The sequence below is a fragment of the Lynx rufus genome, unplaced genomic scaffold (genome assembly GCF_022079265.1).
Source record: "Lynx rufus isolate CCGP_SWC_20201006 ecotype Redwood Valley unplaced genomic scaffold, mLynRuf1.p SCAF_22, whole genome shotgun sequence".
In the NCBI taxonomy this organism is placed as follows: domain Eukaryota; kingdom Metazoa; phylum Chordata; class Mammalia; order Carnivora; family Felidae; genus Lynx; species Lynx rufus.
In genome coordinates, this window is record NW_025814837.1 from 18,521,271 (window position 1) to 18,536,876 (window position 15,606).

Consider the following 15,606-nt stretch of genomic DNA (forward strand, 5'->3'; position numbering starts at 1 on the left):
GATATGATCAGATTTGTGTTGAGAGAATCACTCTGGCTACAGTATGGAGAATGAATGGCAGATGTCAGAAGTGGAGAGAAGAAATTTATGTTTCCAGCTATGAGGATTAAATAGGATCTGAAATTATGCTTCCCCTATAAACAATGACAAAACTGGACAAATATAAGAGACAACTATTTTCAGATATTATCCAACAGGCAGCACAGGATTGTAATCCCTGAGAGAAGGGAAACAAATGATGTAAGCCCTACCATCGTTAAAGCTTTCTACATGGAGGTAATTTCCAGTCTTAGGTGCAGGAAGCAGGAGCTCAAATATAGGTCAGCAATTTTTCAGAGTTGAGAAAGAGATCAAAGTTTCAGGAAGCAATCTGCATAAAAGTTCCCTTGAGTCTTTGGCTGAGTATCAGTATCAATACACACATGCATAGGGTGAACCCTATAAAGCCAAGGAAGAACAAATCTCAAAGAAAACACTGTCAATACGAATAATACAAGTAATTTCCATAGCTCAAACAGAGCTGCAAATTGTCCTAATTCCCTTCAGCCAAAGAGGAGAGATTTTATTAAATAGTTGTGGTATTTAACAGGGACCCCAAAAGAACGATGCCTTAGAAATAGCATAAACTCAGCTCCAGAGTAAAAGCTATGTTATACCCACCCTAAAAGAACATGATAATAAGCCTCAAAAGATTAAGCCAATTTACAAATAACTTCACTGTCTACCAACAAAGCCCAGCAGTCCTAAAAGCAATACAAAATCTAGCATTGGACAGCATTCAATTCAAAGTGTCCAGCAATCATTAAACAATTACTAGACATACAAAGGAAGTGGAAACTGTGACCCATAAACCAAGAAAAATAAATAGAAACACACATAGCAATAAGAGAGATAATGGAATTAGCAGACAAGAACAGTAAATTATTATAAATATGACCCAGAATATAAAGGAAAACATAAGATGTAATGAGGAAATAGAAATTATAAGGAAAAAAGAAAAGCATTGCAAATCATGTGCTTCTATCTTAAGAAGCTAGAAAGACAAAAAGCAAATTAAGCCTGAAACAAGTAGAAGAAAGGAAAGAGAAGGCCCATACAATTGAAAAAAAAAATAGAGAAAACAAAATGAAACCAAAAGTTGGTATTTTGAAAAATCAATAAAACTGTTAAAATGGGAGGTAGACTGATGGGCAAAAAGTGGCATTACCACAGAACTTATTGATATTAAAAGAATACAGAAATTTTTTGAAAATCATATCAATAAATTAGAAAACTTAGGTGAAAAGGGAAAATTCTTTGAAAGTTTACTAAAACTTACTCAAGAAATAGAAAATCTGAGGAGTCCTATCTGCATTAAGGAAACTGAGTTACTAATTAAAAACTTTCAAACACAAACACACACACATTGGACCCAGGTAATTATAATGGTGTATTCTATTCAAATTTAAGAAAGAAACACCATTTCTATACAAAATCATTCAGGAAAGAGAGAAGAGGGGGCCACTTTACAAATAATTTTTGAGACCAGGTTTGCTTCTCTACCAAAACTAGATAAAAGAATGACAAAAAAAAGAGAAACTAAAGACCAGTATACCACACAGACATGACTGCAAAAACCCTTACAATATATTAGCAAGTAGAGTTCAATAATGTGCAAAATGATGTTATGCCCATTTGGGATAAAAACTCGCAGCAAACTAGCAGTAGAAGGGAACTTCTTCAACCTGATAGAGTATTCTTGAAAACCTAACAGTTAACATGATTATTTCTGAAAACTGAATGATTTCTTACTAAATTTTGGCAAGGATGCCCACTCTCACCATTTACGTTCAATATTAGAGGTTCTAGTCACTGCAAAAAGGCAAGAAAAACAAATAAACGACACATACATTGTAAAGGAAGAAAGAATTCTCTATCTGCTAACAATGTGATTGTATTCAAAGAAAAAAAAATTTTAATTTATTTATTTTGTGTGTGTGTGTGAGAGAGAGAGCAATCAGGGAGGGGCCCAGAGGGAGGGAGAGAGAGAATCCCAAGCAGGCTCCGTGCTGTCAGCACAGGGCTCGAACTCATGAACCATGAGATCATGACCTGAGCCAAAACCAAAAGTCAGACACTTAATAGACTGAGCCACCCAGGTGCCCCCATGTTCAAAGAAAATCTTAAGAAATCTACAAAAAGCTACCAGAACTAATAAGTTTTAGCAAGGATGCAGAATACAAAACCAGTCTAAAAAATCAATTGTACTTTTATATACTAGCAATGGACAGTTGTAAGTTGAAATTAAAAAATACCAAATACAAGGGGTCAAAGAGTATGAAATACATAGGGATAAGTTTAACAAAATAAGTACAGCATCTTTACAATAAAAACTGTCAAACATCACTCAGAGAAATTAAAAAAAGATTTAATAGTGAAAAGAAATACCAGATTCATGGGTGGGAAGATTCAATATTTGTAGGATAGCTGTTCTCTGCAAAGTGATCTATTCAACACAATGCCAATTAAATTTTAGCAGGATTTTTTTTTTTTTGGTAAAAGTTTCCAACCAGATTCTAAAATGTTTTTAAATTTTTTATTTATTTTGAGAGAGAGACAGAGACAGCACAAGCAGGGGAGGTGCAGAGAGACAAGGAGAGAGAGAATCCCAAGCAGGCTCCACACTGTCAGCACAGAGGCCAATGCAGGGCTCAAACTTACAAATTGTTGAGATCATGACCTGGGCAGAAATTGAGTTGGACACTTAACTGACTGAGCCACCCAGGTGCCCCCAGATTCTAAAATTTTTATGGGAATGCAAAACCTATAAAATTCCTGGAAAAAATATAGATGAAAATCTTTACATCTTTGAGGTAGGCAAAGATTTCTTAGGACACAAAAAGCATGAACTATAAAAGAAAATTTTGATAAATTGACTTCCATCAAAACTAAAATCTTCTGCTTTTTGAAAAATATTCTCACGAATATAAATGTTCATATCAAAGACTGGGAGAACATATTTACAATACGTATAACTGCCAAAGTAATTGTAACTAAACCACATTAAAAACTTATAACTCAAATAAACAAACAAAAGCCTTATAACTCAATTATAAGTAGACACATAACCCAGTTTTTAAAATGGGCAATATGTTTGAAAAACACTTAACAAAGAAAGATATATAAATAGCTAATAGTCACATAAAAAGGTGCTCAACATCTTTAGCCATTAGGGAATTGTAAATTTAAACCACAATAAGGTATCAATATACACATTTCAGAATAGCTAAAATTGGAAAGATTGACAATGCCAAATGTTGGTAAGGATGTTGGCAACTGGATTTTTTTTTTTTTTTGAGAGAGAGAGAGAGCACAAGCAAGCAGGGGAGGGGCAGAGGGACAGGAAGAGAGAGAATCTTAAGCAGCCTCCATGACCAGCATGGAGTCCGACTTGGGGCTTGATCTCACAAATGTGAGATCATGATCTGAGCCAAAATCAAGAGTCAGGTGCTTAACTGACTGAGCCACCCAGGCACCTCAGTAACTGGAATTTTTATACATTGCTGGTCAAATGCAACATGTTACATCCACTTTTGAAAACAGTTGGCAGTTTCTTATGAAGTTAAAAATATATGTAGCATATGATTCAGCAGTTCTATGTATTTACCCATTGGAAATTAAAACATGTCTACACAAAGACTAATACATGAATGTTGGTAGCAAATGTATTCACAATAGCCAAAAAACTGGAAATGACTTTTGTGTCCATAAAGAAAGAATGAATAAACAATGTGGCATTTCCATACAATGGATTTATTAGGATAGGGCATAAGGGAAAATTTGGGGTGATGGAAATGTTTTACATCTTTAGAGTGGTGGTGGTGAGTCCACGGAGGTATAGATTTGTCAAAACTCATTGAAATGTACGACCAAATAGGTGTGCTGTATTTTCTATAAACTGTATCCTAATAAAGGTGTTTGTTGTTGCTGTTGTTGGTGGTGGTGGTGGTTTGTTTTTAAATGGATGGAAGGAACCAGTTAGGGGATTGTAGCTGTGTCCAGGTTGGAGATGACAGTGGCCTGGATTAGAGGGGTGAAGGTGGGATGGAGATATGAGACAAGAAGTGTATGGATTTGAAAGATGTTGGAAAGTGAAAGAATTTTGCATTCCCCTTTTATTATATGAACACATCTGATATTTTAAAAATGGAGACGTCAGAGTGAAGGGAAGGTTTCTGGAATATTTGGTGGGGATGAACAGAGAATTTATTCAAGAAATAGACAGTGATCTTTACTGATGATTACACTGATTTCTGAAAGTCCCAATGATGGAGTTTCAGAGACCTATGTGCATGAAACTGCTAGGAAATGTCAAGTACACCAACATATATGGAAAAATGGGTAATTCTATATTATTCATATATGACATATACACATTTATCTATTATTTATTATAATAGACAATGCCATGTAGATTTTTATGTAATCAAATTACTTTTCTTTACACTATGGAACAAGGAATTAATGACTCTCTTCTCATGTATCCATATAGAGCAAGGATTCCATTTAGAATCTCCCTGTATATTCTTCAAATTCTATATGCCATAATGAGGGAAATTGGTTATATATGCTGGAAAAATTTGTATAGAACAACTTATAATAAATATTGAGAGATCAAAAATTCATGTTTGTAAGGAGAATTATAGAGGAAGTAAAGATTGCTCTCAAAGTTGTAAAATATGTAATTTTCAAGTTTTAGATACTCCTTAAGGAAAATTTGAAAGTACAGAAAAGCAAAGAGATAATTCAAATTATTATAATCCCATCATCCAAACAACTTCTATTATCATTTTGTTTTATTTCTTTCTGAGCCTTTCTTTCTTTAATGCTTGGTCCAACAAAATAGTTATAATAATAGTGGCCACACAATTTTATAGCCTATTTTTTCCTGTCAACATTTTAATCTAGCCTATTGATTTATTTGTTTATCATACAATTATTCATTCAACAAATATTTATTGAAAGTTTACTATGGGGGTGCCTGAGTGTCTCAGTTAGTTAAGCGTCTGACTTTTGATTTTGGCTCAGGTCATGATCTCATAGTTGTGAGGTTGAGCCCCACGTCAGGCTCTGTGCTGGGCATGGAGCCTGCTTGAGATTCTCTCTCTCCCTCTCCCTCTGCCCCTCCCCTGCTTGCACTCTCTCTCACTCTTTCTCCCAAAAATAAATAAATTTAATTAAAAAAAAAAGTTTGCTGTGTCCCCAGTAATAATGAAAAACAAACAAAAAAGACACAAAAAAGACAAAAACAAACAAAAAAACTTTCCAGTGTAGTAGAGAGTATTAAACAAGTACACAATAACAACAACAAAATAAATGGGCAACTAAAAATTGTTTCCAGAAAGGAAACAAGTAGGTCATTATGAGAGAATAACTGGGGGCTGGGGCGGGTAATAAACTAGGTTGGGAAATCAGGAAAGGCTGGTTTGAGAGGGTAAATTGAGGTGGAAATAGGAAGGATGTATAGAACTGGCAAGTTGATGAGTGAGGGGGAAGCACTCCAGGCAGAGGGCATGGCAGGAGGGATATGAGAGAGGAAGATGGGATCAGTGAATCTGGAGCACAGAGTGTGATGGGGAGAGTGACCTCAAAGGAGACCAGATTTCTAGGCAAGAGTGTGAAGATGCAGGGCTTCCACAGCCTGGCTAAGAAGTTTGCGGTGTTTTCTATGAGCCATAGGGACCCATTGATGAGCTTTAAAAGGAGGAATGCAGATGAGCGGAAATAAGGTTGGTTAGGTTGGCATAGCAGTTGTCTTTGTGAAGAATGGGGTGGCTTCAAGTAGTGTGGCACAGTGGAGAAGAAAAAAATGAGTGGATTTGAGAAATATTTTGCAGGTAGAACTTTGTAAGTCAAAGATATCACGTACTGGGAATTTCACACAGTTCTGCCTAATAATAGGATTTAGTGTTGCACTGGATGTGGGGGACAAGGAAAAGGGGACTATGAGGGATGATTCCATTTTATCAGCTTAAGTAAGCTGGCAGATCCAGGGGCCACTGAAGTGGGGAAAATTGGAGGACCAGATGTGGTGGCCAAGGAGGTCAGCTCCTATTATGCATTCAACTCCTCTCCCATTGTGTAACAAACATAGTTCCAGGAACTGACTCCAGCTCTGGGGGTCATTAGTGATTAGTCTAGGCCAGTCTTGATTTTCCCATTTTTCCTTCTGATGGCTGGCTCAGAAACTCAGTCTTAGCTTGTCTGAATATGCTCTGGGCATTGTGCGTGGTCCAGTGGTGAGTACATGATCTAAATTGTTTCAGTCAGACTGAAGGGAAGGACTTTTATTCCATTAGTGAGATTTTTGTTCATAAAATTTCTACAACATTTCTATTTTTTTTTGTAAGAGGATTCCCAGAAGTAGGAATAGTGAATCAAAGGGCTTGAATGCTTTAAAGACTTTTGATATGTGTCATTAAATTGCTTTGGAAAACAAGTGTTCCAATGAATGCTCACATCAGCAATGTATGAAAATGCCCACTACGTTATACTTTCACAGCATTGGTATCCTCATTAAAAAGAATCTTAGCTAATTTGTTTGGCAACAAATATATTTTGTTTATAATTGCTCTGATTTTATTAATAATATGATTGAACATTTTCCCATAAGATTGTTTTTAAATTTTTTTTTTCAACGTTTATTTATTTTTGGGACAGAGAGAGACAGAGCACGAGCAGGGGAGGGGCAGAGAGAGAGGGAGACACAGAATCGGAAACAGGCTCCAGGCTCCGAGCCATCAGCCCAGAGCCTGACGCGGGGCTCGAACTCCCGGACCGCGAGATCGTGACCTGGCTGAAGTCGGACGCTTAACCGACTGCGCCACCCAGGCGCCCCCATAAGATTGTTTTTAAAATGGCTAGCCAAAAGAGCATTAACTCCAAAATTTAAAACATTTTTGGGGTGCCTGTGTGGCTCAATCAGTTAAGCATCCAACTCCGGCTCAGGTCATAATCTCGCAGCTCATGAGTTTGAGCCCCCTCCCTTCAGATTCTGTGTCTCCCTCTCTCTCTGCCCCTCTCCTGCTCATTCTCTCTCTCTCTCTCTCTCTCTCTCTCTCTCTCTCTCTCTCTCAAAACAAATAAAACATTAAAAATTTTTTAAAAAATAAAAAGTAAAACATTTTCCTCTGGTACTATCTCAAAGAATGCTTCAGAATATCTTTGTAGGAAACAACTTGTTATATTGTCCATTTACCTTACCACACACTCCTCTTGAATTGTATCTGAAATACTGATCATTTCTACCACCTAGATTTCCTAGCATAAGGGATAGATTATGTGACTGTGTAAGCAAAATCAGTATATAAGTCAGTTTCACAGCTGTCAAACTTTATTCATAGCATTAAGGAATTGAAATTACATTTTTTCCCTGTTGGAAAATTGAATGCCAAATTTGCAAGACGATGCAAACAAGATTTCACTTTGTTGCCCACCTCTTCATTTGCACCACTCAGGAATGTATTCTTTGCATTCTATATAGCCTACAAAGTGAAGATTCTTATTGTGATCTGAATTATTATACATGTGGAATAGAGAAATAAGATATGCGAATCAAGCTGTCATTCTGTTTTTAATCCTTAGAGTTTTTGTTTATTTCATTTATTTTTGTTTCCTTGCAAATTTAATACAATAAAAAGAAACAACTATTAATTCATACATTAGTTTTAATATTGTTTTTCACAATTAGGAGTCTATCCTCTGAGTTTATAGTATGCGGACACATCTAATCATACATATAATTAAGAGAATTTTTCTGGAAGAGCTATAAAAATCTATTTTCTATAATTTATCTTGATTCCAACATCAAAGGCATCAGAAGAAGCAGCAAGAACTAACGCTCCCTTCTTAGCTTCTAGTGGTTCAAGATGGAATTTTACATGGAATCAGATAATGGCTCTTATCTCTATTCTCCTTGTTCCAATACTGTGGTGATCTGCTTCTGTTTATACTATTCATGTGTTTTTATTTTATGCTATCTTGTAGTAGTATTTGATTGTATATATTTTATTAAATTCTATGTCCTTTGTGAGCAGAGACTTGTTTCTGACATCTAGTTAACTCTCCGGAACTTGGGTTTGCTCTAACATTCCGGTGCTGCCAATTATTATCCCAGTTAATAAAAGTCTTGTCTGCATCCTCTAAAAGTTGTTCTAACCGACAAAGCAAAGTTTTCTGAGAAAAAGCTAGAACTGGGATCCAACTTGTCAGCCTTCGAGGTTTACATCACCATTTGGTGAGTTGCCTGAAAAAATAAAGTTTGTTCAAAGAACTGACACAGCTTCTAGAACAGCAAGGGGGCACACGCTGAGAGACTTTGGGTGGTTTCTGACAGCTTGATCAGACACGTCCCTTCCTTGCAGAGACTATGTTGATCCATAAGCGTATTGTCTTTGTTTTGCATGGATATCTTCTAGATTAGAAATTCATGAACATGGAAGTCATGACCCTTCCCCCAAGGGGAAGGAGATACCAGGTAGATATAACTCCCCATGCCACCCCTACTATCTTAGACTCTAACTTTCATCTATACCATATTTCTTCCTTGGATATTAAACTGCTCACTTTCTTGTAACCTCTTTAGGAAGAATATGAGAGAAACGACTTCTTCCCCTCCCACAGTCACTTGATGGCATGTTTTCTGGTTCTTCCATCCCCCTCCCCCATTTCCCCACACAGAGATTCAAAATCTGAACCACAGTGATATCACCCTACTCTAAATTTCTCAGTAAATGTGTGGTCAGTTTAAGAAACAACAAATCCTCAATCTGCTTAAAAGCCTCATTTGAAATTTGCCATTTCACCCCAGATATATTAATGCATGAATTCATTTAAGTCTTATTTATTTATAGTCATGGAGCTAGGAGTAGAATGTTCATTATTCAAAGCCACTAGGATTTCATTGCAAATCTGCATCCCTTCCTCCTTTCACACTTTTACTATGTAGGCTTGGAAGTGAAGAAATATGTTCAATAGCACGGTTTGTCGTTCACCTTTTATTTTTTCTTTCTAATAGGCAGCATTGTATAGTGAGAATTGGTCAGTCAGAACTGGCCTTCAGTGCTAGTCCTGTATGGAATAACTGGAATGACCTCTGACAACTTATATCTGAATGATCTTGCCTTATGTAAAATGGAGACAATGCTCAGATTCCCATAGGATTGTACGAGAACAAGTGGGGTAGCATATGTACGTACTATGCCTATGCCTAGCACAGTGCTCTAAGTTCCAATAAATAGGGACTCCCTTTTTAGCTCTTTCTCTTCCTCATTTCCTTCTTCTTCATTAATAGTGAACCATCCCAAATCCGGATAGTCTTGGTATAGAGCAAACACAGTGAACATATATACTGCAACGGGATAATAACAAGTGGACTGTAGGTAAAACCTTGCTTGGCAGGCATTATTCCCTGCCTCAATTTGCTTTACCGAGCCTGCTTTACAAACACTCCCAGTGAGATGCAAACTTCAGATTGATCCTACAACTCTGTCATTATCTAGACTCAAACTGCTTATCCAACTCTGCCTCGTCTCATTTGGATTTCTTCCAACCATTCAGGCAGCATCTTCACTGAGGCTTGAATTTGAGCCCTGCACAGGACTGTCCTGTATGTTGGCATATGTTGCCAGTAATGCCAGAAATTCTTCACTTCTCTGTTTCTTCAAGTCCTTATTCCTCCTTTCAGGTCAAATCCAAATCTTGCCTTGAACAAGTCACTCCTAAACTGTCTTGTCCAGGACTGTCCAGCAAAATGTAAGGTAAGCTGCATATGTAACTTGAAGTGTTCTAGTAGGCATATTTAAAAAATCAGGTGTCGGGGTGCCTGGGTGGCTCAGTCGGTTAAGCCTCCGACTTCGGCTCAGGTCATGATCTCGCGGCCCGTGAGTTCAAGCCCTGCGTCGGGCTTTGTGCTGACTGCTCAGAGCCTGGAGCCTGTTTCAGATTCTGTGTCTCCCTCTCTCTCTGACTCTCCCCCGTTCATGCTCTGTCTCTCTCTGTCTCAAAAATAAATAAATGTTAAAAAAAATTAAAAAAAATAAAAATAAAAAATGAGGTGCAATTATTAATTTCAATGATGTTTTAATTTAATTCAGTATCTCAAAAATATTATATAAATTTACATCAATGAGATATTGTACATTCTTGTTTACTAGGTCTTCAAAATCTGATGTCTGTTTTACACTTACAGAACATTTCAGTTTGAACTTGCCATATTTCAAGTTCTAGTAGCAACATTGTAATGGCCACCATATTGGACGGTACAGGGCTAATTTATCCGATCTTGTCCATCTTTGTAATCCTGTGTCACTCAGAGTTTACACCATACATTTTAACTTTTAACTTTATAAATATGACAACTTACAGTTTTGAAAACTTTGTCGTTTACAAAGCACTTTCAGATAAATTGTCTTCAGTGGTCCTCATAGCAATTCCTATGAAGATGGAAGGATTATTGTTCAGAGAGAAAAAAATTGAGACTCAGTTATCAAGACTCCAAGATATTGAGTAACTATACAGAAAGTGAATCAGTTCTTGAACCCAGGAAGTGAGGATCTAATCCCAGTAAACAACGGTTTATTTAAGTTGTATTTGCACAGAACTTCAAAGTTTACAAAGACTTTCACATAAATTATCTTACAAAATTAATCTTCATAAAACCATTGGAAGTTATTTTTGAAGAGTTAACACATACTCAGGCTACAAAATTGAAAAAAACAACCACACCTACCAGTTTCTTTTATTCTTTTACTCTCCTTTTTACTAAATGGCTGCATAGTATGTATACTATTCTGCACTTTGACTTTTTTCATATAATAGTATTTTTGGTATATTAAATATGTTAGAAGATCCTTGTAAGTTGTATGTTAAGGCCTGCCTCATTCTTTTTAACTGGGGTATAGTATCCCATAATCTGAGTATACTATATTTTATTAAGCAGTCCCTGCTGATGGACATTTATGATGCTTCAGCCTTTTGCTGTGACAAATAATATTGCAGTAAGTAAATTTGTGCATACTTCATTTCAACATTTTGAGTATAGCTACCGTATAAATTCTATACCAACACTTCTGGGTCAAAGTGTGTGTGCTTTTAAAATTTGGAAATATTGTCAAATTTCCCTTTAAACAACTTAAATGATTCTCACTTATACTAAGAACGTATCAGTGTTTCCTCACCCTGGTGGAAACCCAGTGTGCTGTGTGCTGTGAACTTGCACTGGTGAGTTGAAGCATCTTTTCACATGTTTAAGTGTCATGTGCATTTACTTTTTGGCAGACTGACCATTTGTATCTGTATCCTATACTCTGATTCCCTCCTGGATTGTTAGTCTTTTTTTTTTTTAGTTGTAAGAGTTCTTTATATATTACGGAAATTGTGATGTATGGTATAATATTTTCCCCTGATTTGTCTTTTGACTTTGGATTATTTTTTTAAGATTTTGTTTTTGCTTTGCTTAGTATTTGCTATTTGTATAAGCTGATTTACAAATATTTTTTAATGGCTTTTGTGTTTTATATCACATGTCGATTTCTAGTAGTATAGGTCCAAGTTTAATTTTTTTTGGATGATTAATCACTAATTCAATGACATTATTAAATAATACATTTTTTTTCACATATTTAAAATGCCACCTATATTCTGTGCTATGTTACTTTGTATTTTTAGATTTATTTCTGAATTTTGTTTTCCCTTCCACTGATCTTTTCTTTGCACTAGTCTCATAAGACTTTAATGTATATTAGGGTTTGTCCCTTTCCCCTTATCCCTCATCCCTGATTTTCTGGATTATCATATGTACTTACTTTTTTTTTTTCATTTGAATCAGCTTACTGGCATATAAGAACACTTTTGTATTTTTATTGGGATTGCATTTTATTCTTAGACTACATTATGGAGAAGAGTTAGGGTTAGAAAAATCGTCTCTGTATGATGGGATTTACCACCCAATGGTGCACTTTTATTTGTTAAAGTCTTCTATTGTGCCTTTTAATAGTGTTCTAAAGTTTTATTTTCTTATACCAATTACCCATTTTCCTAGGTGTTTTACATTTTTGTTCCCATGATAAAGAGGATTTTTTTATCCCATTATAACTAATTAAGAAATTTTATTATAGAAAATTTCAAACACATCAAAAGGAGAGAGAATGGGGTGATGAAACTCCTCATACTCATCATCCAGCTTCAACAGTTTTCAACTCACAGCCAGTTTCATTTCCTCCAGCTCTCTTCCCTCTGCCACTCAGATTGTTGTAAAGCAAACCCAAGATTTTGTATAATTTCCTCTGTAAATATTTAAGTGTAGATCGCTAAAAGATAGTAATTTGAAAAAAGCACAACTTTTTGTATGTTAAAATATTTCATAATAGTTTCATAATATCCTTAAATATCTAGTCAATGAACATATTCCCTTAATTGTCTTTTTCTTGTAGTTCACTTGTTCAAATTGGGATCTAAATAAAATCCATATATCACAATTATTTATATCTCTTAAGTCTCTTTTTAATCTATAGGTTCACCCTCTAGCTTTTTTTTTTTTTTTACCTTGCACATTTTTGTTGAAGAAATTGGATCGTTTATCCTTTAGAGGTTCTTATATTTTGGATTTTGCTGATTGGCTCCCCATGGGGTTATCATATTCCTTTATCCCTCTGTATTTCCTATAAATTTAATTAGATCTAGAGATGTGATCAAATTCAGATCTGATTTTTTTGGGGGGAAGACTAAATAACATCTGGGTGTTTTTCTTTTTGTGGCATTAGAAGTCATTGATAATTATTTCCTGGGTCTGTTGATTTATTAGAGCTTGGGAAATGGTGATATTCTAATTGTATCATTTTACTTCATTTATTAGATGGGCTATTTCTAAACAGAGATGCTTTCCTCATTAACTATTTGTATGTATGCAAAGTACACTGAAGTGTAATCACTGGAGATGCATTCATATAAGAAAGAGAGGAAAAATACTTGATTCTTTCCCTTTGTTTATTAGTTTTCAAAATAAAGAGTTGATTCTTAATATCTGTCAAAGGTGACCAGTTGTTTTGTTTTGTATTATTATGAATGCATGGATTTTAAACATATTTGGTATGTTTTAGTCCATTGAAGTTATTATACTCATCGATATTCAAATTGTTCTGTCTTTGGCCAGTGGGAACCTATCGAAATTGGCTCCTGAGGTCTTTAGACACAAATAAAGTCATTGATAGTTCTTTACCTACTTGTTTAAAAAGATATTCCAGGCTTATTTTGCACATTTCCTGTCCCAGATCTGGAAGTGGACATTTTCCCCAGAAGCCTTAGTTACTTTTAGTGGGAAATTATTTTTAGAAACTAAGTTTGGACATTAGGGGTGCTTATTGCTATTGTGTTGGCTATCGTAGTTAGGCCTTTTAACTAGATGGAGCTGGGAAATGTGTGCATACCTATGTTTCAAAGATTACTTCTGCCATGAGTTTATACTAGTTTATACTACTTCCAGTTCAAAGTAAGGACAACAAGGTTTCTATTTTATTGTTGATATTAAATCTTTATCTCCTTTCTTCCTTTCTAAAAATTCTGACTCCAATAGTGAGATTAATACCACAAAGTGAAGAAGGACAAGAAAGTCTAGACATATGTAAAAGAGTGGTTATAATCACGGAACACAGAATTTAAGTCGGGTAAGAAAGGAAATAGAAAGATGAAGGAAATGAGAAGATAAGGATTGTTCCTTTTATTTACTTACTCAATCTTGTACTTCTAATAACTATTCATTGTATTGTCTGGATATCTAATCCATTTATTCTAACTGCAGTGTACTATTCCATCGTTTGGCAGCTCACTTTACCTATATATTTTTCTATGTGATGACATTTAAGGTTGCCTTTAATTCCCCATATTTGCCACCCAGACTGTCACAATTTATATTTTTGCTCAAGTCCCAACTAGTTTGAGAATTCTTTGGGATGTAACCCCAGATATGGAATTTTTGAGTCATAAAATAGACACATGCTCTGTTTCTCTAAATACTGCCAGATTGCACTTCAGAATGTCTATGCCAGTTTACCCATTCACTAACAGTAAATGTAAGTTTCATTCTTTCCATGTCCTAGTCAATTCTTGATATTATCCACTTTTCCAACTTTTTCCCATTCTTATAAGTGTCAAGAGGTATCTCTTTGTTGTTTTCATTTGTTTTCCTCTGATTACTAGCGAGTCTGAACTTCTTGTTAGTCATCTGTCTTTTTTCTTTGTTTATGGTGTCTTGCATTAAACAAAAACATTTAATTTTGATATTGTAAGTGGTTTTTTATTTTTGGAAGATCTTGTCTAGGAAGATTTTACTCATTCCTATTTAACCGAAACAGTCTCTTGTCTTTTTTTCTACTGACATATAGTGCTTTCTTTTTTACAAGTGGGTCTTGAGTCATCTAAAGTCCACCCCGGTTTATGGTGTAAGGTAGTGATCCAACTTTCTTTTTTTCCATAAAAAAGCCAGCTTTTCCAATGTCATTATTTAATGAATATGTCTTTCATTTTTTATAGTATTAAAATTTGTCACATACACATAGATCCATTCTTGAGCTCTGTGTCTATTTGTTCCATTGATTTATGTATCTGTGCATCAAAACCTTACTGGATTTTTTACTAAAGCTTTGCACTATATCTTGATAAATGGTAAGGAGTCTACACTCTCTGCTCTTCTTTACGACATCTTACTTAGCTATTTGGGTTTTTGGACATACATTATCCTTCTACATACATTTGAGAATAAGTCCATTGAGTTCTGGAAAATATCCAAGTGGAAGTTTAGTTTGTATTCAATTAGTAGATTATTGACATCTTACTGTGTTATATCACTTGTGAATATGATGTGTACCTTCATTTATTTGGGGCTTATATTGTTTGCTAGAGCTTTACATTTTTCTTCTCACCAAGTTGTTTTTTTTTTTTAACATTTTTTATTTATTTTTGGGACAGAGAGAGACAGAGCATGAACGGGTGAGGGGCAGAGAGAGAGGGAGACACAGAATCGGAAACAGGCTCCAGGCTCCGAGCCATCAGCCCAGAGCCTGACGCGGGGCTCGAACTCACAGACCGCGAGATCGTGACCTGGCTGAAGTCGGACGCTTAACCGACTGCGCCACCCAGGCGCCCCTCTCACCAAGTTTTTTAAATTCATAATGAAATGTTTGCACAAAATTTTCATCTACTTTTTTAAGTGTTCTGGTGAATTTCTTCAACTCGTCATTTTTTTCCTGTTTTTAAATAATGAAATCTTATCCTTTTCGTTTTGATTGTTGCTCATGTGATAATGAACACAGACCAACTATTTGTAGGACCTTCACACAGGTTAGGTAGAGGTCCATGTTCCAGATCAGCAGTTATTATGACACATAGCTGAGAGTGTCTCAAGAGTTCTTTCAGCCTTTATTTCTTGCAAACCAACCAGAATTGGCATTGCAAGGCAGCTCAAAAGGTAGTTCCTTTCCTTCTACCTGTTTTGACAGACTACTTCCTGCAAACATGGTTTGTCAGTGTGATTCCTTGTTCAATCTTGCCTTCTCTGCTTCTGCTTCTTGTGGG